This window comes from Macrotis lagotis, chromosome 5 (assembly GCF_037893015.1).
Source record: "Macrotis lagotis isolate mMagLag1 chromosome 5, bilby.v1.9.chrom.fasta, whole genome shotgun sequence".
In the NCBI taxonomy this organism is placed as follows: domain Eukaryota; kingdom Metazoa; phylum Chordata; class Mammalia; order Peramelemorphia; family Peramelidae; genus Macrotis; species Macrotis lagotis.
Genome location: NC_133662.1, coordinates 84,180,456 through 84,197,970, shown reverse-complemented (window position 1 = coordinate 84,197,970; position 17,515 = coordinate 84,180,456). Strand labels below are relative to the sequence as shown.

Below are 17,515 nucleotides of genomic sequence, written 5' to 3'. Positions count from 1 at the left end.
CAGTCATAGAATATTCAAAGGATCCAACAGATATTCAAATAAGTAAATACAAAATAATTTCACTGAGAAAAGAACACAAACAACTAAGGGGATTAGGCAAGATTTGCTATAATAATAGGTATATGAGCTGGTCTTTGAAGAAACCTAAAATAGAAAGATAAGACTTCTATTTCCAAATGTAAGTGCATTTTATAAAGGTAAGTATGAACGAGTTAGAAAGTAAAATTCGAGGAATAACAAATGGTCTAGTTTGGCTATAATATGAGAGACAGTGATAATGAGTTTGAAGCTAAGTGGGCCTGAGTCAGGAAAACCTGAGTTCAAACCCTGCCTCAGACTAGCTCTATGACCCTGGACAAGTCACTTAATCCTGTTTGCCTCAATTCTTCATCTGTAAAATGAGCTGGAAAAGGAAATAGCAAACCACTTCAATATCTGTGCCAAGAAAACCCCAAATGAACTCACAAAAGAATGGGGCACATCTGAAATAACTACACAGTAGTGTGTGTTATAGGAACTGTCCAGGGGAGCCCTTGATGAATTTGTTGAGATCTCAAGTCAATTTTATCTGATTATAGGATGTGAACTTTTGTTGGAAATGGCATGTGCTCAACTCCTCAGATGAATTAACATGTTATAGTAGAATGGGGAGAAAGACTTGAATTTATAGTCAGAGGACCTAAATTTAAATTCTAACTCTGATGCTTACCACCTCTAATACCTTGGGCAAGTTAATGTACCTCTAATGTCCCTTTCAACTCTAAATCTATGATGTTATTGTAATGACTGCATGCAAAGGGTGGCTATTAACACTGTAGTACCTTTCACCTGAGAATGTGGACACATTCACTTTCTGGGCTGACTTGCTTACTCCAATTGGCCCTCAAATTGGTAGGACTAGGTTTCTAGAGAAAGACCACACACTACACAATTAGATTCAGATTCTCTATGAATCATAGGGGCAATTCTCTCAAAGGGTAATGTATTTTCCTATTTTACCTCTTGAGTTCCAACTAATACCTTTCCATTTATACAAATCAGTCACACAATTATTACACTGTTAGATAGTAAACATAGCCATTTACTTAGCCATAAGTCAAAAGAAATAATTATAGCATCACAAGTAGCAATACATATATATGTGTATGCATGCATATGTAAAGAATGAAGGAAATATAAATAAAATCCAATCACACATAAACCTTTCCTAGCGATGATCTGTTGATTCATATGGGAAAGTAAAATACATGACTATATAAAAACCTGAGAAGGACAAGTACATGAGGGAGGAAAAATGTTATCGACTCAGGATAGATCACAACTCTAGATTATAAGCCTTTATATCATTGGTCCTTTCAGGAACATTGGCACCACACCATTTCTCTGCTAACTGATGTTTGATGATCCTCACCATATTTCAGATCAGCAAACAGCTTTGATTTCTCTACTTGGGTCAGTACAGGATTTTTAAAAATATGTTTCCATATGCATTCAAAGTTCATCAGTTCTCCCTCTGGAGGTGAATAGCATTTTTCATCAAATTTGAGATTGTCCTGGATCATTTTCTGAATCAGAGTAGCTAAATCTTTCATGGTAGATGATTGTTACAATATTTGAACCAATTTAGTATTTACAAGCTTTTTTCAACTTTAAAAATCACCCTTAAAAGGGCATTAGGGGGGCGGCTAGGTGGCGTAGTGGATAAAGCACCGGCCTTGGAGTTAGGAATACCTGGGTTCAAATCCGGCCTCAGACACTTAATAATTACCTAGCTTAATAATTACCTAGCTGTGTGGCCTTGGGCAAGCCACTTAACCCCATTTGCCTTGCAAAAACCTAAAAAAAAAGGGCATTAGGAAAGTATTATACTATTGATTGAGCTAACAGTATTCTTTTAGCCAGAAAATAACAAAGATCATTGGATCTTTGTTGGGATCTTCTCTGGCAAGACAGACCAAACTCAGCCAGATGTTTATTTACCTGGATGTTGTGGTATCTAAACAAATTACAGCAAATAGAGGTTGAAATGAAATAGTTCAACTTGATTCTCTGAGTAAGTCAAATAACCCTAGCCAGCTCTTCAGAAATCTGCATCATTTAAACTTTGTCATTTGTTCCTATACAATAGTGATATAATCTCTCTTCCTTTTTTGTACTTTTCCTTTTCAAACCATAAATTGGGAGTGAGAGAGAGATAACAATAAATAATAGGCACATCTAAGGGTCTTTACCTCTCTTTAGCTCTAAGGCAGGAGTTCTTATTGTAAGTGTTTGCATCACAGACTTCTTTGACAATCTGGTAAAGACAGTTCACCTTTTAAGAATAGTATTTAAAACTGGTATAAAATAAAATGCATACTACATGCAAACTACAAAGGAAATCAATTATATAGGAGCATAGATATAACAACATTTTAAAAAAAATTAGGTTAAGAATCTTTGCTCTGAAGGGTCCTGGGTTGCTTGTGACAGTTGGTTCCAAATTATAAAATAAATTAGGAAAGGTAGATAAGCATCAAATTACAAAGAAATTTAAATGTCTAGGTAAGGAATTTGCATTTTATTCTTTTTTGTTTGTTTTTTTAGGTTTTTACAAGGCAAATGGAGTTAAGTGGCTTGTCCAAGGCCACACAGCTAGGTAATTCTTACGTGTCCGAGACCAGATTTGAACCCAGGTACTCCTGACTCCAAGGCCGGTGCTTTATCCACTACGCCACCTAGCTGCCCCCTCACTGGAGATTTTTAAAGATGGTAATATCATACTCAGAGCTATGATTTGGTAATATCCATTTTCTGGCTAGGTGAAGGATTAATTTAAAAGGAATAGACTAGAGAGATGGAGCTCAATTAGGAGACTATCATTATATAAGTGACTTGATACATTCTTAATTTATAATGGTAGTCATTAAAGATAAGGGAACCCATACTAGAAGGCTATGGAAATAGAATTCATGAGTCATGACAATTGATTGGCTTTGAGAAATGAGGAAAATGGAAGAATTGAAAATGACTCCAAGGTTCCAAACCTGGATAACTAGAAAACTGAAAAAGGTGGAGGTGGGGAGGGGGAAGGTTTGATGGAGGAACAGATTTAGAGAAGATAATGAACTGTCTTGATTATGCTGCATTTATAATGGGGATTCTAAGTAGAGAGAGAGATTCAATACATTATTGCAGGTGTAGAACTGGGTTTCAGGAGAGATATTAGGGCCAGAAGTAGTTGAGGAATGATCACTGGACCCATGGGAGCTGAAAAGATCCTCAAGAAAGAAGTCATAGAAAAAAGTAGAGACTAGACAATAGAACACTGATCATTAGGAGTAGGAAGTGAATGAAGATCTAACAAAAGACTCCAAGAAAGACTCACAGAAAAGGAGAGGAATAAAGAGTGAACAAGATCGTGGAAGCCAAGGAAAGCTATTAAAAATCTCAAGTGCTACCAATGAGCCCTACTGGGCTTCCTAAAGCCAATATATAGAATCTATAAGAAGTGGGTCTTTTTTGTCATTTTTTTTTCATGGATTGGCCCATTTTGCTCCTGTGATATAACTGGTTATATTTGAAGGAAGAAATGGGAAAGCCAGATGAGACCTCTTAATAGCAGAACAATTTGGCTGTGATTAGTATAGCTTTCTCTACATGTTTATATTTGTAAGAGATTCTTTAAGAAAATCATACATTCCAGATTATGGGATGAACTTACCCAGTTTTGGGCAAAGAGAAACCTGAAGGTTCAGAGTCAGTTATATGCACATTCAATAATCACTTTCTTTTTTAAAGTAACTATTATATGTAAGAGACTGTGCTAACCAGTACAAGAAATAAAAAGATAAAAACAAAAGCAGTACCTGCCCTTAAGACACTTATATTACTGGGAAAGAACAATATGTACATAATCGAATAAATATAAAATGTTTACAAACTAAATACAAAGTAATATTGAGAGACACCTAAAAACTGAGAAGATCTAAAAATTTCTGATTTAGAAGGTGACACTCCATTTTGATGCTTGACTAGGGATTCTAAGAGGACATGAAGTCAATGGCAACAACAACTTTGACAATACATTCAGAGACCTTTCTTACTCTCTGGGTTGTACCTATGCCTCAGCCATAAGTCAAAGGAATTCCATAATCTGACCTAGAGTGGAATATAGACAAACCTTTACTTTGAATATTTAACAAAAATGTAATCAATATTGTGTCCTTTTTCTTCCTTAGCCTTACAAAAAAGTTCATGAAGCTATTATTAAAACAGCTTCTACTTCTTGCTGTTATACTCATTGCTGACAGTTTGTCTTGCTTTCATAGTTTGTTTTGGGTGTTATAGTTAACCAAGTCTTTGAAAGAAATTGAGTGTTGTTTAATCAATGTGATTAACATTTGAAGTTTTCCTGGATGTCCAAAGAAAACTATAATATGCATTGTTGCTGCTACTCTTACTGACAACGATTGAAAAAAGGACTGGCATAGATCAAAAATCATTTTTTCAAAGAATCGCTGAGTGATAGGAAAAATGGGGGGGGGAATTTATGTAGCAAAAAGGCTTTCAATCAATATAATTTTGCTGGAAATTTCTGAATCAGAGTGACTAAATGGTTATTTTCCAGAATTCATAGAGCTGTTAACATTTGACAAATCAGGAGAAGTTAGAGAAGAGCCTCATAAATGATTAGAGGAGAGAGAGGACTAGCATTGTGGGAAAAGGTTAAAGAAGCTAGATCCCTTTAGGCAAGAACAGAGATGACTCTATAGTAATTTTAGGGGTCTTTTTTCTGTAGAATTATGATCATGAGGTTACTGGCAGCCAAGGCTCTTTCTCTGCTAAGTAATGGCTTAAAACAAAGAGGATTTTGTTCAAAATTGGAAAGAGCTTCAATAGATGAAAAGCTGATGAAACTATCTCTCAGGAATTGTAGTCTGTAATACTAGCACTGGAGAAGACTATATAGAACATCTAATCTAAGTTGTCATTTTACAAAGATGGAAACTAATGTCTCAAAAAATTAAGTTGTTTACTCTAAGAAATGTAGATAGTTCCTAGAGGAGCCAGAATTAAAACCCAAAATTGTTGTCTTCAAAGCTGTTCGGTTTACTAAACCACCCAAGGATTCTGTTTCCCTGAGCATTCTTATTTTTCCCTACTATGAATATAATTCTAAGTCATAAGTCACTTGACTTCTGTGTTTCACTGTATTCATCTGTAAATTTGGGGTCTGTACAATTTGTTAGTAATTAAAAATAAAGAGATCAATCTCTTAATGGAATAGATTAAGTGAATAAGATCAAACAAATGAACTCACTAACCTAGTGTTCAATAAACCAAAAAAAAAGCACATTTATTGCTATAAATACTCATGATTTGATTTTTAAAAACTGCTAGACTAACTGGATAGGAAAACAGCAAAAATTAGATTCACATCAAAACCTCGCACCATATACTAAGACAAACTCCAAAGTGATATAAGACTTAGATATATTAGATCACATCATAAATAAATTAGAAAAAAATGAAGAAATTATATTTAAGAGCTATAGCTAGGGAAAATGTTTATGATCAAACAAGGAATAGAATCATATATGATAAAATAAAAAATTCTGGATATATAAAATTTAAAATTTTTTACACAAACTTAATACAGTTAAGATTATAAATAAATGTTTAAATGGAAAGAAGCACAATTTTTCCTGATACTAGTCTCATTTCTAAAATATATGAGAATGAAAATTTATAAAAATAAAAGATTCTTCAATTGATATATAAAATTATCTAGAGATATGATTAGATAGTTTTCAAGGGGACAAACCCAGGCTATCTAAAGCCTTAGGAAAATAATCCTCCAAATCAAAATGTAAAATGCAAATAAAAGTAATTCTGAGTTCCACTTCACAACTATCATATCGGAAAAGCTGACAAATGTTGAAATAATTTTGGAAAAGCAGTAACTTTTATGCATTGCTGGTGAAGTTTTTAATTGTCTCAAACATTCTGGAAAGTAATTTAGAATTATGTACAAACAGTGAATGCCCTTTGACTTAGCTATATAACTGCTAGGCTTATATCCCAAAGAGTTTAAAGAAAGAGGAAAATATTCCACATATACAAAATTATTTATGGCTTCTCTTTTTGTTGTAGCAAAAAACTAGAAACTGAAAACTGCCCATCAGTAAGGGAATGGTTGAACAAATTTTGGTATATGAAGGTAATGAGAAATTATTGTTCCAAAAATGAAGAAAAAGTTTCAAAGAGACATAGATTTTTGTCTGATACATAGTCAAATGAGCAGAATTAGAAGAATAATTTCTACTAGATACCAATATCATAAAAATGAATAATTTTAAAAAGACTTAAAAATTCTGAAAAACTCAATAGTCAACACAATTTCAAAAATATTTATTAAAAAGATACCATCCACTTTATGACAGAGAGATGATTGACTGATATGATAAAGAAGTATATTTTTGCATGTGTCAAATGTAGAAATATTTTTCTAAACTTTATGGAATGCAAGGTTTCTTATTTCATTCCTCCATGCCTCTCTTTTTTCCTTCCTTCCTTCCTTCCTTCCTTCCTTTCTTCCTTCCTTCCTTTCTTCCTTCCTTCTTTCTTCCCTCCATTTCTTCTTTCTCTTTTTTCAGTAGGCAACAGGAGATGTGAAAGAAAATAAATGTTTTAATCATTGAAAAATTAAATAATAAAGCAGAATGAAGATGGTGGACTAGATGGCCTTGAAGGTCCATTGTGGTTCTATAACTTTTTTAAGTCATATTGATCCCTGTTTTTTAACACACTCAAGTCATATCCCAATATGTCCTCTCCATTTATATCTTCTGTCTAACAAAGAAAAGCAATTAAGTAAAACTAATTAACAATAGAAACTATGTATATAGTAGCATATATATACACATATATATGTATATATATATATATATATATATATATGTATATATATATAAAATGTTCATTACCTGTAATCTCCTACCTTTATCTCTCAAGGAACAGATGAAGTTCATCAAATGTTTTTCAGGAACATTAGTCGTATCAACTATTGGAGTTCAGTTGCCTTCTATACCCTACAATTTTTAAATCGATATATTTTAGAAAGTTATACAAAATAACAATAATAATGAAATATAATTTTTTGAAATTCATATGCTGCTTTCAAATATATGTTCTAGTACTTCTATGATCAAAAGATTTCTTGTGAAGCAGGATTTGGGCCAGGGGGAATTGGAACAGGAAATCTCTTGTGAGGTAAGTGAACATCCAGGGAACTGAGTGATTCAAATATATAACAGTAAGATTATCCCCTCCCCTAAACTTGAATTCTTTTTTTTTTTTAACAATATGCATAAGCAGAGTTATGGATTCTGGGAATTTAGCTAGTTCAAGATTTGATTACTTATTTATTTTATGGGAACACTGTATATTATGCAATCTCTACATTTCTTTTGAATACTTTATTTCCTCAACAATGATCCAAATACAAAGATGTGCATATATATTCTCAAAAGATGATGCAGAGCCATGCCTTTCAAAGTATGCTTATCATAAAACTAACATAGTCCAAAAAAATATACATCAGAATGTCCCCGTTCCTAAAAATTTTAATATTCCAGATTAAAAAGTAAGGAAGCTAGTAGGTCATGAGAAATTTGCAAAAAATGAGTATCAAGAACTTTTTTTTAATGCAAGGAAAAAAATGTAAAAGCACAGAAGAGAACACACAAAAATTTTATTATTCTTGCAAAATTATAAATGACAGCTAGCTATATCTGTTAGTAGGTAGTTGACAGATGTTAGATTAGATAGAGATAGATGATACACAGGTGGCTGATAGACTTTAAAACAAACTGCCACAGTTCAAAGCTTCTTATACAATCTCTTTTTCTTTTTTGTATATTGAAAGTTTATGCTTGTTGATTATTGTTAAATTCAAAATAGAAAGGAAAATTTATTTTTTTAAAAGAAATAAACTAGTGAGAAAACCAAGAAGACAGTTTTTGAGCAGCCTTGGTTTTTGAAGGACAGAATTTTCTTTTGGACTCAGTGATCTAGAATAAGATTGATGATACGATTTGAAATCTTCCATATTTAAGAATATCCCTCGTCTTAAAATCTGAGCAATGGCTATGACTGCTTCACCTATGATTCTGGGACAATGACAAGTCAGTTTTACAACTCAGGAATCATAGTTTCAATTACAAAAAGAACCATCTAACCTGAAAGATCAAATGGACTAACAGAAATCAGGGATCTAGAAGAGATAGAGGGTTCATATATCAGAGTCACTTATGGACTTAAGAGTTTTGGATGACTATCACTGCTCCAGATAATAAAGAAGAGAAAAGGTGATTTCAGAAAGAATATTAGTAACTATAGCAATAACAGTAATGTATAATATGCATACCGAACACTCTGCTACAGAAAAATCTATGAATATGCACAAAAAATAATCATTCATACTGAGATATTCACTATATAGATCGATAGATAGATAGATAGATATTAAGTGCCTGATAAATATTTGTTGAGTGAAATTCAATAAAATAGAACTAAAACCATATCCATTCTGAAAGAATGAAAGGTCTTTTCAAAACAAACTGAACTTCTATCACTTCATTTTGAACAAGAAAATAACAATAATAAAAAAGGCTTACCTGATTCAAATGAGAAGGGAAACAGAGGAAAAAATGGAATAACTATCTTGAAATTTGACCTCAATATCATAATTCTATTGATTTTATAAGTGGTCCAAAGTAGTTTAAATGCAGCAAAAACATAATATTCCATACAACACACTGCCCAAAGTAACTTTGATCAACACCTAAATTTCAGGAAAGAAGTAGGAAACAGGGGCAGCTAGGTGGCGCAGTTGGGGTGGCTAGGTGGCACAATGGGGCGGCTAGGTGGTGCAGTGGATTGAACATCGGCCCTGGAGTCAGGAGTACCTGAGTTCAAATCCGGCCTCAGACACTTAATAATTACCTAGCTGTGTGGCCTTGGGCAAGCCACTTAACCCCATTGGCCTTGCAAAAAAAAAAAAAAAAGAAGAAGTAGGCAACATAAAGATATCACCAAGGGGGGGATATGTGTGTGTGTGTGTGTGTGTGTGTGTGTGTGTGTGTACATATATATATATATATATATATATATATATATATATATATATATACACATATAGGGCAACAAATAATCCATGATTTGTGGTATATAAATATATCACACACACATATGTGTATATACATATATATATATATATACACACACACACACACACACACACACACACACACATATATATATACATATATATATTAAACTAGTAATACATACTTGGTGGAAACACGATTCAGCATTCAGATAATTTTCTGAGCATTTCCTTCTGTTTCTCTTGACACTCACACAGCGTCTCTATCTGCTACTTGGTGACCTCCTGTTTTGAGACTGTCTCTGATGATTACACAACTAGGGTTCAACAATGTGACCCAGTAATTTGTATTGTATCTTTGATCTTCAGCTCTATTTCTAGTGTGATGTAGAGATTAAAGTCTCAGGAAGTGAAAAGCAGTGACATAGCTTTCAGTGAAATTGAATTTTTCCTACCAAAGGTGATAAGAGTTAAGAGGACATTTTATCCCAGATACAAAGTTTCTTCTTGTTTATGGAGAAACAGTATGGTCTGGAATGGAAGTAAAGAAAATATGGCTTTGGTTCTGTCTGTCCTGACTTATGAAAGTATTCTTACAGGAATTTTACAAGCCTCTCAACCAAGAAGAGAGGGAAGTTAGTGCAAAAGGAATTATCTAAGACTGATTCACCACATGTATATATAAAGAACTTAGCTTTCATTTACTTAATTATTCTCCTAACATTTCTTTGCATAGCCATTCCTTTGACCTTGCCTTTGGATATATCAAGTCACACTTCAACCACATTTTCCTCCTTAGGATTATGAATCAACTACCTTCAGAATTTCTGGTTATGAACTTTTGGGCCATATTACTCTTGTTTCTTCAATGCCTAGCATGAGATACTGGTTAATTTATTTGTTCAGGGCTTAATGATGTCTTCTTACCCATTAATCACACCTTAATCCTAAGTACTTCCTTATTTTCTCCCCATCCTCCCAAAGGCATAGACCCAATTTGAGCCTTTTTCTAGTATTAGCTACAAAGGACTATAATTATGCATCTTTACCAAGCTGTCTGAAATAAAATAAAGTATATTGATCAAATAAAATTGCATTTAATAGAAAGTATGAAGACCATAATTTTAAACAGATGGGCTATATTTGTGATGCTTCTTGCTTTCTCCAAATGTTTAGCTGCCTCAACAAGGAATGAGAAACATGAAAAATAATGTAGTTTAGAATCATTCATGTATCATGGAAGAGTGATTATAAATCCATTTGAAGTCAGGAATAGCTGGATTCAAGTCTTGCCCACGATACATAGTATGTGAGCCTGGGTAAAGTCCTTAAGTTCTCAGAACTCTTTCATACTATAAATTTTGAATGAATTGTTGACCTGCACAAGATATTTCCCTACAGTGAGAAAATCATATATCTTGATCCCAAAATTAAATATTGTGTAGGAAGTACAAACCCACTCACCTTTCTTCAACTTTACTCATTATCCTAAGATACTTAGTCAAATAAAGCCATTGTGAGGAAAGAGTATAGATCATCATAGTGAACATTCTAAACAATAATAGAGAATCTGTCTCCTGAGTAGTGCTGTTAACATTCTAAGCGATTCCAATTTTGTTGTGCAAAGCAATTTTAAAGTCCATATACTGTGGATCTCAATTCAGAGACCTACCGAAATTTAAAATCTTCCTATTTTTGTCTCTTCAAAAACCCAGACTGATAGCACTGAAAATTAAATTGACCTGTTTATTCCAAACTCCAATACAGTTCAAACTGAAGCAAGGCAACTGTCATCATGTCAGCACTACCAATGACCTGTGTCTTGGATTTAAGATATGGTTCCAGCAACACTCCATAATAAGTGGCAAAACATTATAACTTCCATGGGTGCTCATTATAATGACATTAATTGGGGTGAAAGGTAAACTATTTCATATGCTAAGTCAAGGAATGCCTAGCAAGCAAGAATAGCAACCGTGTTCCCACAGAAATGGTTTCCTGTGAGCATGTTTATAGGACCTCACGGGGCTGAAGTTGAATCTGCAGAAGAGGAAAAATGCAGAATATTTTGACAGATTATTTTGTATGTATTAGGGCTTCATGATCACGAACAATTCTAGTACCTCTAGCAAACACCATAAAATGTGACCTGGACACACAACACAAAAGATGTCATAAGAATAGGTGAGCAGGGTTTGGGTAGTGAGGGTGATATAGAGTAGATATGAGGGCTAGACTTCAGGTCTCAGAACACTAGGTTCCAGTGGAGGAGAGAACTCAGAATGCCACAAAGCCTCTGCTTAGAGAGGGGAAGAGCTTACCTAGATACAGTCCTCTGGAGAAAGTATTAAATATTCTTGCTAACTTAAATCAATTATCAATTTGTATGTTATCAGCTGTTTATTTCTTTTTATTTCTTTTAAATTTTATTCCCCTGGGATGAAACCCCAGTTGCCTTAGGGCAAAAGCCCAGTTTCTCCATATTAGTTTTATTTCTGATGATTTAACATTCTCTAATAAGAAGATTTAGGACTGGGTGGGGAGGAGGGTCTAAGAATTAAGTTGCCTGATCTGGGATAGGAAATATTTTCTTTTTAATTATGGTGAAACTCTGAAAATCTCCAAAATCATCATTGAAATTATGCTAAATATTCAAAGGGAAAAGCTATAGACTCTTTTAGAAAAGAGTTTCTGGGTGATAAAACCTGTGTATTCAAGGCATTCCAGGGACTAAGTCTAGAGAGTAAACTGGGAATAAAATGTGGCTACCTCATTCTTCTAAAAAAAGGTAAAGTGGAGATTATCTCATTATGATAGGTGGTTAAAAAATAATTGCAAAAGAAGTTTTTACATAGCCTATAGGCCTTCAGTTTATTTTTTTTTCTTCTTACATGTGATAAAGAAAATGGAAAAGAATCAGAAGTAATGATATAACAATATAATGGTATGATGGACAGGGTATCAGATCTGGAATCAAGAAAGTCTGTCACCATTAACTTCTCTGTGCCTCAATTTTCTTATCTGTAAAATGAGGGGGTCTAAGCTTATTGGTCGCTAATGTCCCTTCTAGCTCTAAATTTATGAGTCTTTCTAACACCTGTGATTATAGAATCATAAAGTTAGAGTTAGATTATTATACATCTAATTCAAGGAAAAATTACACATATAATTAACCCTATCAATCTCCAAAGAGGGATTAGAATTCATCAGGAAAGACTGTAGAAACAAGTTAGTCTAAAGTTCTGGTTCCATGGAGAAGGAACATGTTTGACTCTGAGGTAGTTAAGTTGCAGTACATGGAGCATTAGACCTGGAGTCAGAGAGACCTGAATTCAAATCCAGCCTCAAATATTTTCTAGCTATGTGTGACTTTAAACAATCAGTCACTTAACCTTTGTCTGTGCCAATTTTCTCATTTGTAAAATGAAAATGATAATAGCACCTATCTTCTTGGCTTGTTGGTGGGATCAAATGGGATAATAATTGTAAAGCCCTTATCATGATATGTGGCATGTAGTAATTGTTATATAAATGTTAATTAACTATTACTGTCATTAGTATTGTTATTAAGACAGTCATTCAACAAGCATTTATTTAGGTACTGTGTTCAGGACTGGGGTTATAAAAACAAAAAAAGAAAGACAGCACCTTCACTCAAGGAACTTATAATATGAGGGGAAAGGGGCAACTAGGTGGCGCAGTGGATAGAGCACCAGCCCTGGAGTCAGAGGGACCTGAGTTTAAATCCTACTTCAGATACTTAATAATTATCTAGCTGTGAGACCTTGGGCAAGTCACTTAACTTATTGCCTTCTCAAAAAAATAATAATATGAGGGGAATAAAATACAGAAAAGAAAGCTAAAAAGAGATGGAGAAAGTAAAGGTACCAAAATATTGGGACATGGTAGAGAACTTATAGAGTACAAAAGGGCTCTGGCTCTGTTGGAAAACAAGGTGATGACAATCCTGGGCCTCTTTTTTAAATGGAGGTTTATGGAATTCATGGTTCTGCCCTCTAAATCAGAGGACTAGAGTTTACTGATGGGGTATGACTACCAAGGATAAATGAATCATGGGAGATGAAGATTCCAACAAGACTACAGTCAAGATTCTGGCATTCTTATCCAAAGACTTATAGTTATATTAAGCTTTGACTAGCAATAGTTAAAATGAATGAGACACCTGGAAAACAATCTGGCCAAAATTAGGCTTGGACCTATATCTTATACCATATGCCACAATAGTTTAAAATAGATATGCAATTCAAATAGTAAATCATGTACCGTGAAAAATAAACGAGAACATGATCGTGTAATTTTCTCAACTATGACTGAGTTTATAACCAAACAAGGATGAGTGGCAATAAAAATATAATTTCAATTACAAAAAATTAAAAAGCTTTTTCATAGACAAAATATCTTCTTTTAAGATGAGAGAAGCTGTTCATTAGGTGAGGGGAGGGAAGCTTTGAATCAAATACTAATTATAAAAGACTGATGCTCAAGACATAGAAGGAATTCTCATCAATCAGTAATACCAAGAGCCATTCCCAAAGGATAAGTTGACAAAGGATATAAACAAATTGTTCTCAAAAGAAGAGCAGCAAGCAGTTAACGGCCATATCAAAAATTGCATATCAAAAGCAGTCATATCAAAAAATGACTAATAATAAGGAAAATGAAAATTAGAACTCAGAAGTAGAAACTTACATAAAATTAGCAAAATAGCAAAAGATGAAAATAGTTAATGTTGATGGATCTATATAAAGGAAGGTATCCTAATGTACTGTTGTTGATATTGTGAATTGTTCTAATCTTACGGCAAAAGAGGAGAGTATAAAACTGAATTGAACTTAATATAAAAAAAAATAAAAAACTAAGATCCTGGTAACTGGCTCCATCATATCCTGACAAATAGAGGGAGATGAAAGGAAGCAGTGTCAGATTTTATATTCTTAGGCTCAAAGATCACTGCAGATAGTGACTGCAGCCATAAAATTAAAAGACTTTCTTTGTAAAGAAAGCTATGAAAAATCTGGACATTATACTAAAAAACAGAGATAAAGCATTGCCAAAAAGGTCTGTATAATCAAAACTATGGTTCCTAGTAGCAATGTATGGTTGTGAGAGTTGAACAATAAGGAGAGCTAAGTACCATAGAGTCAACACTTTTCAATTGGGATGCTGGAGATGACTTTTGATAGATTCCTTGGAGAGCAAGGAGATCAAATCAGTCAAAATTTAAATTAATTCATGCAAGTCACTGGAAGGTCAGACCTGAAGTTAAAGCTCAAATACCTTGACCACATAATGAGAAGATGGGAGTCTCTTTTTTTTTAGTTTTTGCAAGGCAATGGGGTTAAGTGGCTTGCCCAAGGCCACACAGCTAGGCAATTATTACGTTTCTGAGGCCAGATTTGAACTCAGGTACTCCTGACTCCAGAACAGTGCTCTATCCACTGAGTCACCTAGCTGCCCCCTAGAAGATGGGACTCTTAAGAAAAGATGCTAATGTTAGGGATGATTGAAAACAAAAGGGAAAGGGTATGGCAGAAAAATAGATGGATAGATAGTATCATGAAAACAATGAACATGAACTTGAACAGATATTGATAATGGAGGACAGAAGAGTCTGGCATGCTATAGTCAATGAGGTCAAAAAGATCAGACATGACTGAACAACAACCTCTCTAGAAAGAAATTTGAAATGACTAAAATGTCCATATCCTTTGACCCAAAGAGTTCATTACTAGATATAAACCCCAAAAGAAGTCAAATATAGATTTAAAAAGAAAGATTCCATATACACCAAAGTATTATAACAAAACATTTTTTTGGCTGGATAACTGACAAAGTAGATATCCATCAATTGAACAATGGGTAAACAAATTCCAGTTCATAAATGTAATTAAATAGTAATGCACCATATTAAATTATCAAGCAGATGGTAGTTCAATGGATAGAACACTGGACCTAGAGCCAGGAAGACCTGAATTCAAATTTAGCCTAAGACATTTCCTAGCTATGTGACCTTGGACAAGTCACTTAATTTTTGGTTACCTGACAGAATGAATCCACTGGAAAAGGAAGTGGCAAACCATTCCAATATCTTTGTCAAGAATACCCCAAATGGAGTGACAAGGGATCAGTCACCACTAAAATAATGGAACAATAATAAAATGAAATTATGAAGTTTTCAGAAAAGCATAGGAATGTATATAAACTAGTATAAAGTAAAATAGATACAACCAGGAAAAAAAGATACATGTAATGGATATAAGACTACTAAACAAAAAGAAAAAAGAAAAATGAGCACCATATGATTATGAAGACCAATTTTTGTCTTGTTGAAGAATTGAGAAAATGTACTTCCCTTCCTTCTGTTGTAGATGTGAGAGACTACAAGTATAGTATATTGCCTATTCTGTCATATTCAGTTGGTATATTAAGTGGTTTGCTGAACTACTTTTTTCTCTTTCTTTTTTTAATATTTGATACTATTTAGAGGAGGGGGTAGAGCATATTTGGAAATGAAGTGACCCAAACCCCAAAGATATCAAAACTGTTGAAGAATGAATGTGATATATATTTTAGTTGATTTCAAGTTAACAGTTTTTGAGCATCTGCTAAATTCATGGAGTTAAATGAAGAGAACACAAAGATGAATCAAAATGATTCTGTCATTGATGAATTGGCTGTATAAGGGATATTTCTGAATGATAGAAATATCATAAAATAGCTCTTTAAGATTGCTATAGGGTACAGCAAAGGGACAAAGTACTGACAGGGAGAGATAGAGAAAGATTCTATTGAGAAAGTAGCATTTAGTTTGGACCTTAAAGAACAGGAAGGATTTGAATGCATATAAATGGGTGAGAAAAGCATTCTAGACATAGGGATAATAAATAAAGAACAGTGATGAGAAAGTATAGAGTAGGCTTGGGAAATGATAAATACTATGGCTTGGAGAAAAGGGTTCATGAAAATAAATGATGGCTAATGAAGTGAAAAATTAGGCTGGGGCAAAATGCTTGTATTGGGGTCAAATGTATGTACTCGAATACTACACTAAGGAGTGTGAACTTTGAACAATGGGAAGCCACTGGAGACCATGAAACAGTAATGTGATATTGTATCTGTGTTTTATGCAGATATTTTGTGTGATAATTCATCTATAAGATTAGCCATATATTATGTATCAAAATATTAATGCTATAAAATTTAAAGATTATATACCTAAGCATATATAACATACACATATATGAAAGTCTAAAAACTGATATTTAAGATCTTGATCAGAAGTAAGTTATGTGTCTTCAAGTCTGGATCATGAAACTATAAATTAAGATATCTACTAGCAATATTAAAATGTACCAAAAATTATAGGAAAATTGCCAAAATGTGGGGAAAAAATGTGCTACCACATGATGGGGCTAACTTATAAAACTAAACTTATCAACTAAAAATACTCATTACAGATGGCTAAATGGATGTTAACACATGACCATCTAGCTTTCTTTTGATATCAATCTCATAATCTGAATATTTGAATTTAAGCCTTAAATTACTAAGAATTTTTATTTTAGCTTTAACATTTCAAACCATGCCCTAGGGAATGTAGGGTATGTGGGGATGTGTGTGGAGTTGTGGTTATGGGTGTGTGTGGTGCGGATGTAGCGGGGGGGGGGGGTAGGGGTGAGAGGGTGAGTGTGGGTGTGGGTGTAAGGTTTATGTGTGTGTGGGGGAGAGAGAGACAGAGACAGTTTTTTTAGGAAATAGTTTTAAGCATAGGAAACAGAAATTAAATGGAGAAAGGTTTATGGTTGCTATACCTTCTTCACTCTTACAATTTCTAATCCTTTAAAAAATATAGCATTTTCCCAAACTCTTTGGGAACCTGAGCTAGTGGTGGCATTCATTGGTTCTGACTATAGGAGAAAAGATATAAAGTTCACAGTAGGAGACTGACTTGGCCTCAGTTCCAAGGACCTCCTGTCTCTAATGTGTTATGTCTGCAATCCTGATTGTTTTCTGGCTTTGTTCCCCTTCCCCACTTTGAACTCCAATAAATGCTCTGAGTGTAATGACTGTCTTTGACTGGCTGTTGTCTTCATGTCCACCAAACAAATAGCTACTAGATACAAGCCATTTCCTCAGATTCTTCACAACCCTAGTCATAGCTTTCCCTGGCCCTATCTCCTCCTTGATCCAGGGTCAAACCCATTCATGCCATACATGGCCCTATACAATCTAACAATATTCCCCACATAGATTTTAAAGCCTGAAAAGGCATTTCTAGAGAAGCATTCTTTCTGTCAAGGGTTTGGATGACTGCTGCTCTGGGGTGATCCCCTCCCTCCCTAC

The 17,515-nt window shown here is 34.0% G+C and overlaps 1 long non-coding RNA gene across 1 annotated transcript; it reads right to left on the bottom strand.

The window, feature by feature from the left end:
• Positions 1-6,475: 6,475 nt before the first annotated feature.
• Positions 6,476-10,662, bottom strand: LOC141489787 (uncharacterized). Its single transcript, XR_012468989.1, has 3 exons — positions 10,616-10,662; positions 6,983-7,073; positions 6,476-6,628 (listed from the first exon to the last, which is right to left on the bottom strand). It is a non-coding gene; the product is annotated as an uncharacterized LOC141489787 (long non-coding RNA).
• Positions 10,663-17,515: the final 6,853 nt, after the last annotated feature.